Source organism: Moschus berezovskii, chromosome 21 (assembly GCF_049115385.1).
Source record: "Moschus berezovskii isolate FMDL1 chromosome 21, NW_MosBer_1.0, whole genome shotgun sequence".
Classification (NCBI taxonomy): Eukaryota; Metazoa; Chordata; class Mammalia; order Artiodactyla; family Moschidae; genus Moschus; species Moschus berezovskii.
The window spans coordinates 74,130,776-74,143,687 of NC_142480.1; positions in this window are offsets into that span (position 1 = coordinate 74,130,776).

Here is a 12,912-nt window from a genome sequence, read left to right on the forward strand (position 1 = left end):
GGATTACTCTTGAGGGGTGGAATGGGAATAGGGCCTCATCTGAAGTTGAGTCCATAAATTGTGTTCTCCTCTCAAGTGGGGACAGGCATGTCAGGGAATGTCTTGAGTTGCTCAAGGGTGTCAAGTACACCTTCGCCTTTCAAGAGGAAATGTGGGATTTCTCTTGAGACTCTGCAGGAGAAATTTTCCTCATCTCTCCTTGAGTGCTCAATCTTGTGGTATTTCTCGAGTTGGGGCGGGAAGCTTGGGGTCCTGCTCGAGATGCGACATGGACCTCAGGAACTAGCTCGTGTAGTCACTGCGAAATCAGGTCTGCTTTCATTTTGGTATGGGAACATTTGGATAACTCTCGAGGTGTGGAATGGGAATAGGGTCTCATCTAAAGTTGAGTCCATAAATTGTGTTCTCCCCTCAAGTGGGCACAGTTATGTCAGGGAATGTCTTGAGTCGCATCAAATATGTCAAATTCCCGTTTGCGTTTCAAGCGGGAATGTGGGATTTCTCTGGAGAATCTGCAGGGGAAATTTTTCTCCTCCCAACTTGAGTGCAGAATGTTGTGGTTTTTCTCGATTTGGGCTGAGAAGCTTGGTTTCCTTCTTGAGTTGCAACAGGAACCTCAGGAACTCGCTCGTGTAGTCCCTGGGAAGTCAGGTCTACTTTTGTTTTGGTAGGGGAACACCAGGATTACTGTCAAGGCGTAGAATGGGAATAGGCCTCATCTAAAGTAGAATCCATAAGTTGTGTTCTCCTCTCAAGTGGGGACAGCTACGTCACGAATGTCTTGAGTAGCGTCAAGGGTGACAAGTACCCATTCCCGTTTCAAGCGGGAATGTGGGATTTCTCTTGTGACTCTGCAGGGGAAATTTTCCTCATCTTACATTAAGTGCAGAATCTTGTGGTTTTATCGAGTTGCGGCAGGAAACTTGGGATCCTTCTCTAATTTCCACAGGGACCTCAGGAACTCGCTCGTGTAGTCCCTGCGAAATCAGGTCTCCTTTTGTTTTTTGTAGGGGAACATCATGATTACTCTCGAGGCGTGGAATGGGAATAGGGCCTCATCTAAAGTTGAGTCCATAAATTGTGTTCTCCTCTCAAGTGGTGACAGCTATGTCAGGGAATGTCGTGAGTAACATAAAGTGTGTCAAGTACCCATTCAAGTTTCAAGCGGGAAGGTGGGATTTCTCTTGAGATTCTGCAGGGGAAATTTTCCTCATTTCACCTTGAGTGCAGAATCTTGTGGTTTTTCTCGAGTTGCGGCGGGAAGCTTGGGGTCCTTCTCGAGTAGCGACAGGATCTCAGGAACTCGTTCGTGTAGTTCATGGGAAGTTAGGTCTCCTTTGGCTTTTGGTAGGGGAACATTGGGATTACTCTCGAGGCGTAGAATGGGTATAGGGCGTCATCTAAAGTTGAGTCCATAAATTGTGTTCTCCACTCATGTGGGGACAGCTATGTTAGGGAATGTCTTGAGTCGCATAAAAGATGTCAAGTGCCCTTTTGAGTTTCAAGCGGGAATGTGCGACTTCTCTGGAGACATTGCAGGGGAAATTTTCCTCATCTCTCCTTGAGTGCAGAATCTTGTGGTATTTCTCAAGTTGCTTCAGGAAGCTTGGGTCCTTTCGAGTTGCGACAGGGACCTCAGGAACTCGATCACGTAGTCCCTGAAAAGTCAGTTCTCCTTTCTTTTTGGTAGGGGAATATCGGGATTACACTCGAGGCGTGGAATGGGAAAAGGACCTCATCTAAAGTTGAGTCCGTAAATTGTGTTCTCCTCTCAAGTGGGGATAGCTATGTCAGGGAATGTCCTGAATCACATAAAGGGTGTCAAGTACACATTCGTGTTTCAAGCGCGAATGTGGGATTTCTCTGGAGACCCTGCAGGTTAAATTTCCCTCATCTCACCTTGAGTGCAGAATCTTGTGGTTTTTCTCGGTTTGCGGCGGGAAACTTGGTGTCCTTCTCGAGTGCGACAGAGACCTCATTAACTCGCTCGTGTAGACGCTGGGACCTCAAGTCTACTTTCGTTTTGGAAGGGGAACATCGGGATTACTCTCGAGGCACGGAATGGGAATAGTTCCTCATCTAAAGTTGAGTCCATAAATTATGTTTTCCACTCAAGTGTGACAGTTATGTCAGGGAATGTATTGAGTCGCATCAAGGGTGTCAAGTACCCGTTCGAGTTTGAAGCGGGAATGTGGGATTTCCCTTGATACTCTGCAAGGGAAATTTTCCTCCTCTCACCTTGAGTACAAAATGTGGTTTTTCACGATTTGGGCTGAGAAGCTTGGAGTCCTTCTTTCTTTGCTACAGGAACGACAGGAACTCGCTCGTGTAGTCCCTGGGAAGTCAGGTCTCCTTTCTTTATGCTACGGGATCATCGGGATTACTCTCGAGGCATGGAATGGGAACAGGGCCTCATCTAAACTTGAGTCCATTAATTCTGTTCTCCTCTCAAGTCGGGACAGCTATTTCAGGGAATGTCTTGAGTCGCATCAAGGGTGTCAATACCCGTTCGCGTTTCAAGCGGGAATGTGGGATTTCTTTTGAAACTCTGCAGAGGAAATTTTCCTCATCTCACTTTAAGTGCAGAATCTTGTGGTTTTATCGAGTTGTGGCGAGAAGCTTGGGATCCTTCTCTAATTTCCACAGGGACCTCAGGAACTCACTCATGTAGTCCTTGCGAAGTCAGGTCTCCTTTCGTTTTTGTAGGGGAATATAGGGATTACTCTCGAGGCGTGGAATGGGAACAGGCCCTCATCAAAAGTTGAGTCCTTAAATAGTATTCTCCTCTCAAGTCGGGACAGCTATGTCAGGGTATGTCTTGAGTCGCATAAAGGCTCTCAAGTACACGTTCGCGTTTCCAGCGGGAATGTGGTATTTCTCTTGAGACTCTGCAGGGGAAAATTTCCTCATCTCACCTTGAGTGAAGAATATTGTGGTTTTTCTCGAGTGGTGGCGCAAAGCTTGGGGTCCTTCTTGAGTTGTGACAGGGACCTCAGACACGCACTCCTGTAGTCCCTAATAAGTCAGGTCTCCTTTCTTTTTGCTAGGGGAACATCGGGATTACTCTCAAGGCATGGAATGGGAATAGGGCCTCATCTAAATTTGAGTCCATAAATTGTGTGCTCCTCTCAAATGGCGACAGCTACGTCAGGGAATGTCTTGAGTTGCATCAAGGGTTTGAAGTACCCGTTCGCATTTCAAGCGGGAATGTGGGTTTTCTCTTGAGACTCTGCAGGGAAAATTTCCTCATCTCACCTTGAGTGCCGAATCTTGTAGTTTTTCTCGAGTTGCGACAGGAAGCTTGGGGTCCTTCTCAAGTTTCTACAGGGAACTCAAGAACTCGCTCGTGTAGTCCCTGGGAAGTCAGGTCTCCCCTTTCTTTTTCCTAGGGGATCATCGGGATTACTCTCGAGGAGTGGATTGGGAATAGGTCCTCATCTAAAGTTGAGTCCATAAACTGTTTTCTCCTCTCAAGTGGGGTCAGCTATAACAGGGAATGTCTTGTGTCTCATCAATGTGTCAATTACCCGTTCGTGTTTCAAGAGGGTATGTGGGATTTCTCTTGAGATTCTGCAGGGGAAATATTCTTCATCTCACTTGGAGTGCAGAATCTTGTGGTTTTTATCGAGTTGCGCGGAAAGCTTATGGTCCTTCTCGAGTTGCGTCAGGGACCTCAAAAATTCGCTCATGTAGTCCCTGGGAAGTCAGGTCTACTTTCGTTTGGTAGGGGAACATTGGGATTTCTCTCGAGGTGTGGAATGGGAATAAGGCCTCATTTAAAGTTGAGTACATAAATTGTGTTCTCCCCTCAAGTGGGGACAGCTACGTCAGGGAATACATTGAGTCGCATCAAATCTGTCAATAGCCCCTCACGTTTCAAGCGGGAATGTGGGATTTCTTTTGAGACTCTGCAGGAGAAATTTTCCTCATCTCACCTTGAGTGAAGAATAATGTGGTTTTTCTCGAGTTGCGGCGGGAAGCTTGGGGTCCTTCTCGAGTTGCGACAGGGACCTCAGGAACTCGCTCGTGTAGTCCCTGGGAAGTCAGGTCTCCTTTTGTTTTGGTAGGGGAGCATCAGGATTACTCTCGAGGCGAGGAATGGGAAAACGGCCTCAACTAAAGTTGATTCCATAAACTGTGATCTCCTCTCAAGTGGGGACAGCTGAATAAGTGAATGTCTTTAATAACATCAAGGTTGTCAAGTACCATTTCGCGTTTAGAGCGGGAATATGTGATTTCTCTTGAGACTCTGCAGGGGAAATTTTCCTCATCTAATCTTGATTGGAAAATTTGTGGTTTATCTCGAGTTGAGGCTGGAAGCTTGGAGTCCTTCTCGAGGTGTGACAGAGACCTCAGAAACTCGCTCCTGTATTCCCTGGGAAGTCAGGTCTCCTTTCGTTTTGGTAGGGGAACATCGGGATTTCTCTTGAGGCATGGAATGGGAATAGGGCCTCATCTGAAGTTGAGTCCATAAATTGTGTTCTCCTCTCAAGTGGGGACAGGTATGTAGGGAATGTCTTGAGTCGCTCAAGGGTGTCAAGTACACCTTCGCCTTTCAAGAGGGAATGTGGGATTTCTCTTGAGACTCTGCAGGAGAAATTTTCCTCATCTCTCCTTGAGTGCACAATCTTGTGGTATTTCTCGAGTTGGGGCAGGAAGCTTGGGGTCCTGCTCGAGATGCGACATGGACCTCAGGAACTAGCTCGTGTAGTCCCTGCGAAATCAGGTCTCCTTTCATTTTGGTATGGGAACATTTGGATTACTCTCAAGGTGTGGAATGGGAATAGGGTCTCATCTAAAATTGTGTCCATAAATTGTGTTCTCCCCTCAAGTGGGGACAGCTATGTCAGGGAATGTCTTGAGTCGCATCAACTGTGTCAAATTCCCGTTCGCGTTTCAAGCGGGAATGTGGGATTTCTCTGGAGAATCTGCAGGGGAAATTTTTCTCCTCCCAACTTGAGTGCAGAATGTGGTGGTTTTTCTCGATTTGGGCTGAGTAGCTTGGTTTCCTACTTGAGTTGCAACAGGAACCTCAGGAACTCACTCGTGTAGTCCCTGCGAAATCAGGTCTCCTTTTGTTTTTTGTAGGGGAACATCGTGATTACTCTCGAGGCGTGGAATGGGAATAGGGCCTCATCTAAAGTTGAGTCCATAAATTGTGTTCTCCTCTCAAGTGGTGACAGCTATGTCAGTGAATGTCTTGAGTCACATCAAGGGTGTCAAGTACCCATTCCCATTTCAAGCGGGAATGTGGGATATCTCTTGAGACTCTGCAGGTGAAATTTTCCTCATTTCTCATTGACTGCAGAATCCTCTTGTTTTTCTCGCGTTGCGGCGGGAAGGTTGGGGTCCATCTCGACATGCATTAGGGACCTCAGGAACTCGCTTGGGTAGTCCCTGGGAAGTCAAATTATCTTTCGATTTGGTAGGGGAACATCGGGATTACTCTCGAGGCATGGAATGGGAATAGGACCTCATCTAAAGTTGAGTCCATAAATTGTGTCCTCCCCTTAAGTGGGGACAGCTATGTCAGGGAATGTCTTGAGTCGCATCAAATGTGTCAAGTACCTGTTCGCGTTTCAAGCAGGGTGTGGGATTTCTCTTGAGAAAAATTTTCCTCATCTCTACTTGAGTGCAGAATTTTGTGGTTTTTCTCTAGTTGCAGCGGGAAGCTTAGGGTCCTACTCGAGTTGCGACACAGACCTCATTTACTCGCTCGTGTCAAATCTCCTGGGAAGTCAAATCTCCTTTCGTTTTGGAAGGGGAACATCAGGATTACTCTCGAGGCGTGGAATGGGAATAGGGCCTCATCTAAAGTTGAGTCCATAAACTGTGTTCTCCAGTCAAGTTGGCACAGCTTAGTCAGGATATGTCCTGAGTCACAAAAAGGGTGTCAAGAACCTGTTCACGTGTCAAGCGGCAATTTGGGATTTCTCTTGAAACTCTGCAGGGGAAACTTTACTCATCTCACCTTTAGTGCAGAATCTTGTGGTTTTTCTCGAGTTGCGGCGGGAAGATTGGTGTCCTTCTCGATTTGCGACATGGACATCAGTGACTCTCTCGTGTAGTCCCTGGGAAGTCAGGTCTCCTTTCGTTTCGGTAGGGGAACATCGGGTTTATTCTTGAGACGTGGAATTTGAATAGGGCCACATCTAAAGTTGAGTCCATAAATTGTGTTCTCCCCTCAAGTGGGGACAGCTACGTCAGTGAATGTCTTGAGTCGCATCAAGGGTGTCAAGTACCCATTCCCATTTCAAGCGGGAATGTGGGATATCTCTTGAGACTCTGCAGGTGAAATTTTCCTCATCTCTCTTTGAATGCAGAATCTTCTTGTTTTTCTCGCGTTGCGGCGGGAAGATTGGGGTCCATCTCGACATGCGATAGGAACCTCAGAAACTCGCTTGGGTAGTCCCTGGGAAGTCAAATTTCCTTTCGTTTTGGTAAGGGAACATCGGAATTACTCTCGAGGCGTGGAATGGGAATACAGCCTCATCTAAAGTTGAGTCCATAAATTGTGTTCTCCTCTCCGATGGGGACAGATGTTAGGGAACTTTCTGAGTGGCACAAGTGTGTCAAGTACCCTTTTGCCTTTCAAGCGGGAATGTGGGATTTCTCTTGAGATTCTGCAGCGCAAAATTACCTCATCTCGCATTGAGGGGATAATTTTGTGGTGTTTCTCGAGTTCTGGCGGGAAGCTCGGGGTACTTCTCGAGTTGTGACGGGGACCTCAGGATCTCGCTCGGGGTTGCTTCAGGGAAGTCAGGTCCCCTTTTTTATTGGAAGGGGAACTTCCGGTTTACTCTCGAGCCGTTAAATGGGAATAGGGCCTCATCTCGAATTGAGTCCATATAGTGTGTTCTCCTCTCCAATGGGGACGGCTGTGTGAGGGAAATTTGTGAGTCGCATAAAGGGTGTCAAATACCGTTTTGCCTTTCAAGCAGGAAAGTGGGATTACTCTTGAGATGATTCAGCGAAAATTTCCTCATCTCGCATTGAGGGGATAATTTTGTGGTGTTTCTCGAGTTGCGGTTGGAATCTGACGTACTTATTAAGTTGCGACGGGGACCTCAGGAACTCGCTCGGGTTGCTACTGGGAAGTCAGGTCCCCTTTTGTGTTGGAAGGGGAACTTCCGATTTACTCTCGAGCCGTTAAATGGGAATAGGGCCTCATCACGAATTGAGTCAATAAAGTGTGTTCTCCTCTCCAATAGGGACGGCTGTGCAAGGGAACTTTCTGAGTCGCATAAAGGTTGTTAAATACCTTTTTGCCTTTCAAGAGGGAATGTGGGATTACTCTTGAGATTATGCAGCGCAAAATTTCCTCATCTCGCATTGAGTGGATAATTTTGTGGTGTTTCTCGAGTTGCGGTTGGAATCTGGCGTACTTCTTAAGTTGCGACGGGGACCTCAGGAACTCGCTTGGGTTGCTACTAGGAAGTCAGGTCCCCTTTTGTGTTCGAAGGGGAACTTTCGGTTTACTCTTGAGCCGTTAAATGGGAATAGGGCCTCGTCTCGAATTGAGTCCAAAAAGTGTGTTCTCCTCTCCACTCTGGACTGATGTTAGTGAAATTTCTGAGTTGCATAAAGGGTGTCAAGTACCCTTTTGACTTTTAATATGGAAGGTGGTATTTTTCTGGAGATTCTGCAGCTCAAAATTCCTCATCTCGCATTGAGGGGATAATTTTGTGGTTTATCTCGTGTTGCGGCCTGAAGCTGGGGGTACTTCTCCAGTTGCGACGGGGACCTCAGGAACTCATTCGGGTTGCTTCAGGGAAGTCAGGTCCCCTTTTGTGATGGTAGGGGAACTTCCAGTTTACCCTCGAGCCGTTAAATGGGAATAGGGCCTCATCTCAAATTGAGTCCATAAAGTGTGTTCTCCTCTCCAGTGGGCCTGCTGTGTTAGGGAACTTTCTGAGTCGCATAATGTGTGTCAAGTACCCTGTTTCCTTTGAAGTGGGAATGTGGGATTTCTCTTGAGATTCTGCAGCGCAAAATTTCCTCATCTCGCATTGAGGGAATAGTTTTGTGGTGTTTCTCGATTTGTGGTGGGAAGCTGGGGAAATTCTCGAGTTGCGATGGCGACCTCAGCAACTCACTCATGTTGCTTCAGGAAAGTCAGGTCCCCTTTTGTGTTTGAAAGGGAACTTCCGATTTACCCGTGAGCCGTTAAATGGGAATAGAGCCTCATCTCGAATTGAGTCCATAAAATGTGTTCTCCTCTCCAGTGGGGACGGCTGTGTAAGGGAACTTTCTGAGTCGCATAAAGGGTGTCAAGTACCCTTTTGCCTTTCAAGAGGGTATGTGGGATTACTCTTGAGATTATGCAGTTAAAATTTCCTCATCGTGCATTGAAGGGATAATTTTGTGGTGTTTCTCGAGTTGCGTCAGGAAGCTGGTGGTACTTCTAGAGCTTCGAATGGGACCTCAGGAACTCACTCGGGTTGCTTCAGGGAAGTCAGGTTCACTTTTTTGCTGGACGGGGAATTTCCGGATTACTCTGGAGCCCTTTAATTGGAACAGGGCCTTTTCTCGATTTGAGTCCAGAAAGTTTGTTCTGCTATCCACTGAGGACGGATGTTAGGGAACATTCTGAGTCGCATAAAGGGAGTCAAGTACCCTTTTGACTTTCAAGCGGGAATGTGGGATTTCTCCTGAGATTCTGCAGCACAAAATTTCCTCATCTCGCATTGAGGGGATGATTTTATGGTGTTTCTATAATTGCGGCGGGAAGCTGGGGGTTCTCCTCGAGTTGTGACGGGGATCTCAGGAACTCTCTCAAGTTACTTCAGGGAAGTCAGGTCCCCTTTTGTGCTGGAAGGGGAACTTCCGGATTACTCTTGAGCCATTAAATTGGACTATAGCTTCTTCTCAATTTGAGTCGATAAAGTGTGTTCTCCTCTCCACTGAGGACGGATGTTAGGGAACATTCTGAGTAGCAAAGTGTTTCAAGTACCCTTTTGCCTTTCAAGCGGGAATGTGGGATTTCTCTTGAGATTCTGCAGCGCAAAATTACCTCATCTCGCATTGAGGGATAATTTTGTGGTGTTTCTCGAGTTGCGGCAGGAAGCAGTGGGTACTTCTCGAGTTGCGAGGGGGACTTCAGTAACTCACTCGAGTTACTTCATGTATGTCATGTCTCCTTCTTATGTCTCCTGCATGGCAGGCGGATTCTTTACCACTAAGCCACCAGGGAAGAATAGAGGGGGCATACATGTTACTAAGCTTCTGTTTTTCTCCTGGCAATCTGTCTTTTATTAAAGAGGGTCAGGGGGGCCAAAAACCTAGAAAGGCAGATTAAAATTGTCTTTCCTCTCATATGCATCAATGGAATATTAGTCAACAGTAGAAAGAAGTAAACCATCAAACCTTGATATATATGTTTAAATTTCACATGCATATTGCTAAGTGAAAGAATCCAGTCTGAAAAGGCAGCACACAGTATCACCCCATTTAAGACATTCTAGGGAAAGCAAAGCTACATGGATGTTAAGCAGATCATCTGCTGAAGGGGGGTGAAATATTCTGTGATACTTTATGATGTGATACTGTCACTATCCATCTATCTACGCTCATCAATTTGTATAACCCAAAGGATCAAACATCATCTAATCAAGCTTAGTTATTTAGAGTGTAGGAGTGTCGCAAGATGGAATACACAATGTGACAGAATCTAACCATATTAGAAATGCATGGGGAAAAAAAGCTCACTCTAGGAGATGGGGCAAAATATGATGACCTAAGTTAACTTTGGAAATAGATGAAATAGACTGTACATAAGCAGACTATTTTATGGAGTTCTTTCCAGGGTGAGGTACAATTCTGAAACCACTGTGCATGTAATCTGAAGAGAAGAAATGAACTGATAAATGGTAGATGGTGGGAGCCAGGCTCCTTGCTTTAGGAGTGGGAAGTTACAGATAAGCAAAGAACTAGAGAATGAAGCTGAGCCCTGGACAACCACACCTTCTGGCTCCAAGTTGCTCCTGTCAGGATTACAGTCACCTGCATGTAGGTGCTGTGACCAACCAGTCCCCACTACCACCTGGACTTTCCTCTTCCTCCCAGTGATGATTCCAGTGACATTTCCAGCTTGGATCCCTCCCCCAGGCCAGATGCATCGGTCCATCAACTGCCTCCCCATCTCACTTGGGAGCTAATAGGCACTTTAGAGGATTGCGATCCTGCTGCTCCTCACGCCCAGGAAGCAGCCCCACCTTCCCTGGCTGCTGAACCCAGACAAATGGTGTAAGCAGCAGAAGCCTATGGGGTCGTCCCAGGACAGACCCCACCCCATGTCCTCTGCTGTAGCTCCTCTCTGAAGTCCGGAGAAGGCAACGACAAGCCACTCCAGTACTCTTGCCTGGAAAATCCCATGGATGGAGGAGCCTGGTAGGCTGCAGTCCGTGGGGTCGTTAAGGGTCGGACACTTCTGAGTGACTTCACTTTCACACATTGGAGAAGGAAATGGCAACCCACTCCAGTGTTCTTGCCTGGAGAATCCCAGGGACAGGGGAGCCTAGTGGGCTTCCGTCTATGGGGTCACACAGAGTCGGACACAACTGAAGTGACTTAGCAGCAGCAGCAGCAAACCCCCACCCAATGGAAGAAGTTAACTACTCGATGAGAATGAACACAAAGACCCCAGAGCTCCTAGTGCCTGGAAATTCGTGAGTTTAGCCACCTGTTACCTCATCAAGCAGAGAGCTGTGCACCAGATAATCACATGCCCTGTGACCCTCTCCCTCATGTGTCCTGTACGATTGCTTTGCTGAGACTCTTCAGAGTTCAGGGTTTAGAGCACAAGCCACCTGTCCTCCATGTGCTGGTGCTTTTACAGTTAATGTAAAAGCATTACAGTTAATGTAAAAGCTTTTTACAGTTAATGTAAAAGCATTTCCTTCATCGTAACTGGTTTCAGAGACTGGCTTTACTGCATTCGGGAATGTGGACCCAAGTTTATTTCAGTAGCTCGGGGGCCTCCCAGGCTCCCACTTCCTTGTGCCCAGTGACTGTGAGCTTCTCCTCCAGAGCCAATGGCCATTCCCTACACTAATTACCCTCGATACCCACAGCCCCAGCCCAAGCCTAACCCCTCCATCAGGCCCTGATGAAGCTCCCTGCCCCCACGGTGCATCTCACATCCCACCCCAAAGTGGTCTTTCTGAAGCCGAAACAAGAGTGTGACTCTCTCCTCTGTGTGATTCCCCTCACTTGATGAATCCAGGCCTTGATCCATTCCATGTGATTCCAAGGTTCTCCTTCTCTCCAGATCCCACTCACATGGCCACTGTCTATGCCAGTCTATATGGGCCTGTGGTGATCTCCTAAAATGAGGGTTATTTTATACACAGAGATGGGGTGAATGGTGGCCTCAAAAGATGTGTCCCCCCAGAACACAGGAACATGGCCATATCTGGGGAAAGGGCCTTTGTAGATGTAGTTAGGAACTCAAGGTAAAGTCATCTAGGGTTCGGGTGACCTTGAATCCCACTGACAGAGTGCTTAAAAGAGATGAAAGAGGACACGGAGGAGAAGCCTCCTAAAGGTGGAGGCTGAGATGGGACGGAGGGAGCCACAAGCCAAGGGGCCCCTGGAGCCCCCGAACCTGGAAAAGGCAGGGAGGACCCTATTCTGGAACCTCTGGAGGGACCTCAGCCCTGCACAACCTTGATGTCAGGTGTCTTGTCTCCAGGACTTGGGGAGGATGAACTCCTCTTGTTTTAACCCACACAGCTTGTGATTATTTGTTAAAGAAGCTACAGAGCAGTCACACAGACCCTGATCTGTAGGATCCTAGATGTGTGGGTCTCAGTAAAGGCAGATGGAGCCTGGATTACAGAACCTTAGAGTCAACACTGGATCCTCAAAAATGCTAATTCAGTAGCTGGACATCAGAATGTTGAGGGGTCAAATCTGAAGCCTGTCCCTAGGATCCCAACTGCACATGCCTCCCCAGGTTCTTACAGCTGTACACATGGTGCAGTAAGTACCTCTGTCCTGACTGAGGACATTTAATGTCACTGTTTACACCACTAATTAAGAACACACTAGTTACACAGGTGAAAATTCGGTTAGGATACTTACTACCAGGATGAACAATTCTGAAGATAGTCAGAGGTGGGGACTTAAGTGCAGCCAGCAGCCCTCCCACCGTCTCCCCACCTACTCCTCCACCCCCTGCCCAAGGAGTGTCCTCAGTGGAAATCTGGGAGACCATGTGGAGGCAACTCTAAATAAACGCTGGCTGACCCGCAGGCCAAATGCTCCTGAACCTCCTCCACCCTTCCCAGGAAAACACCTGAATTTGTGCAAAGACCTCACAGGCTGGAGGAAAGGGCTTGGAGTCAACCCAGTGACAGCACGCTTGCCGAGTTGGCTCCCACAGGCCAGGAGGGATGGTCTGAAAAGGCCAGGGGTCTCCAAATGGAGGAAATAGGCTGCAAGTGTCAGAAATTTTTATCTCTGTCTTATGTGGCAGGAGGAAACTAGTGTTATATTTTTTCCCCTTCTCTATATAAACTTAAAAAGTGGTTTCTCTTAAAATTCTGTGTGGCCATAACACCTGGTTTCACCTGAACTTAACTTTTCTCAAACCTTGAGCTAACCGATGCATTTTTCTTATGGAAATGTTTGTCTTAAGCTGTGTTAATGTGCTATGTATTTACCCTAGACTCTGTCTTCAAGTCAGCTCTGCCTAAAGTCTCAGAATCGACTTGACAAACCAGTATATTATATTCTCCTAATCTATGTTAATAAAACTATATATTTGTATGGAAATCTGCCTTTCTTCAGGATTCATGTCAATTGTTTTTTGGCCCAGGACGATTCACCTGGTGCCACCATCATCTCAAAATGCAAGTTATGGGTGAGGTGCCTGGTGCCATTCTCTGAGTTTTGAGACATTTCCTTTCT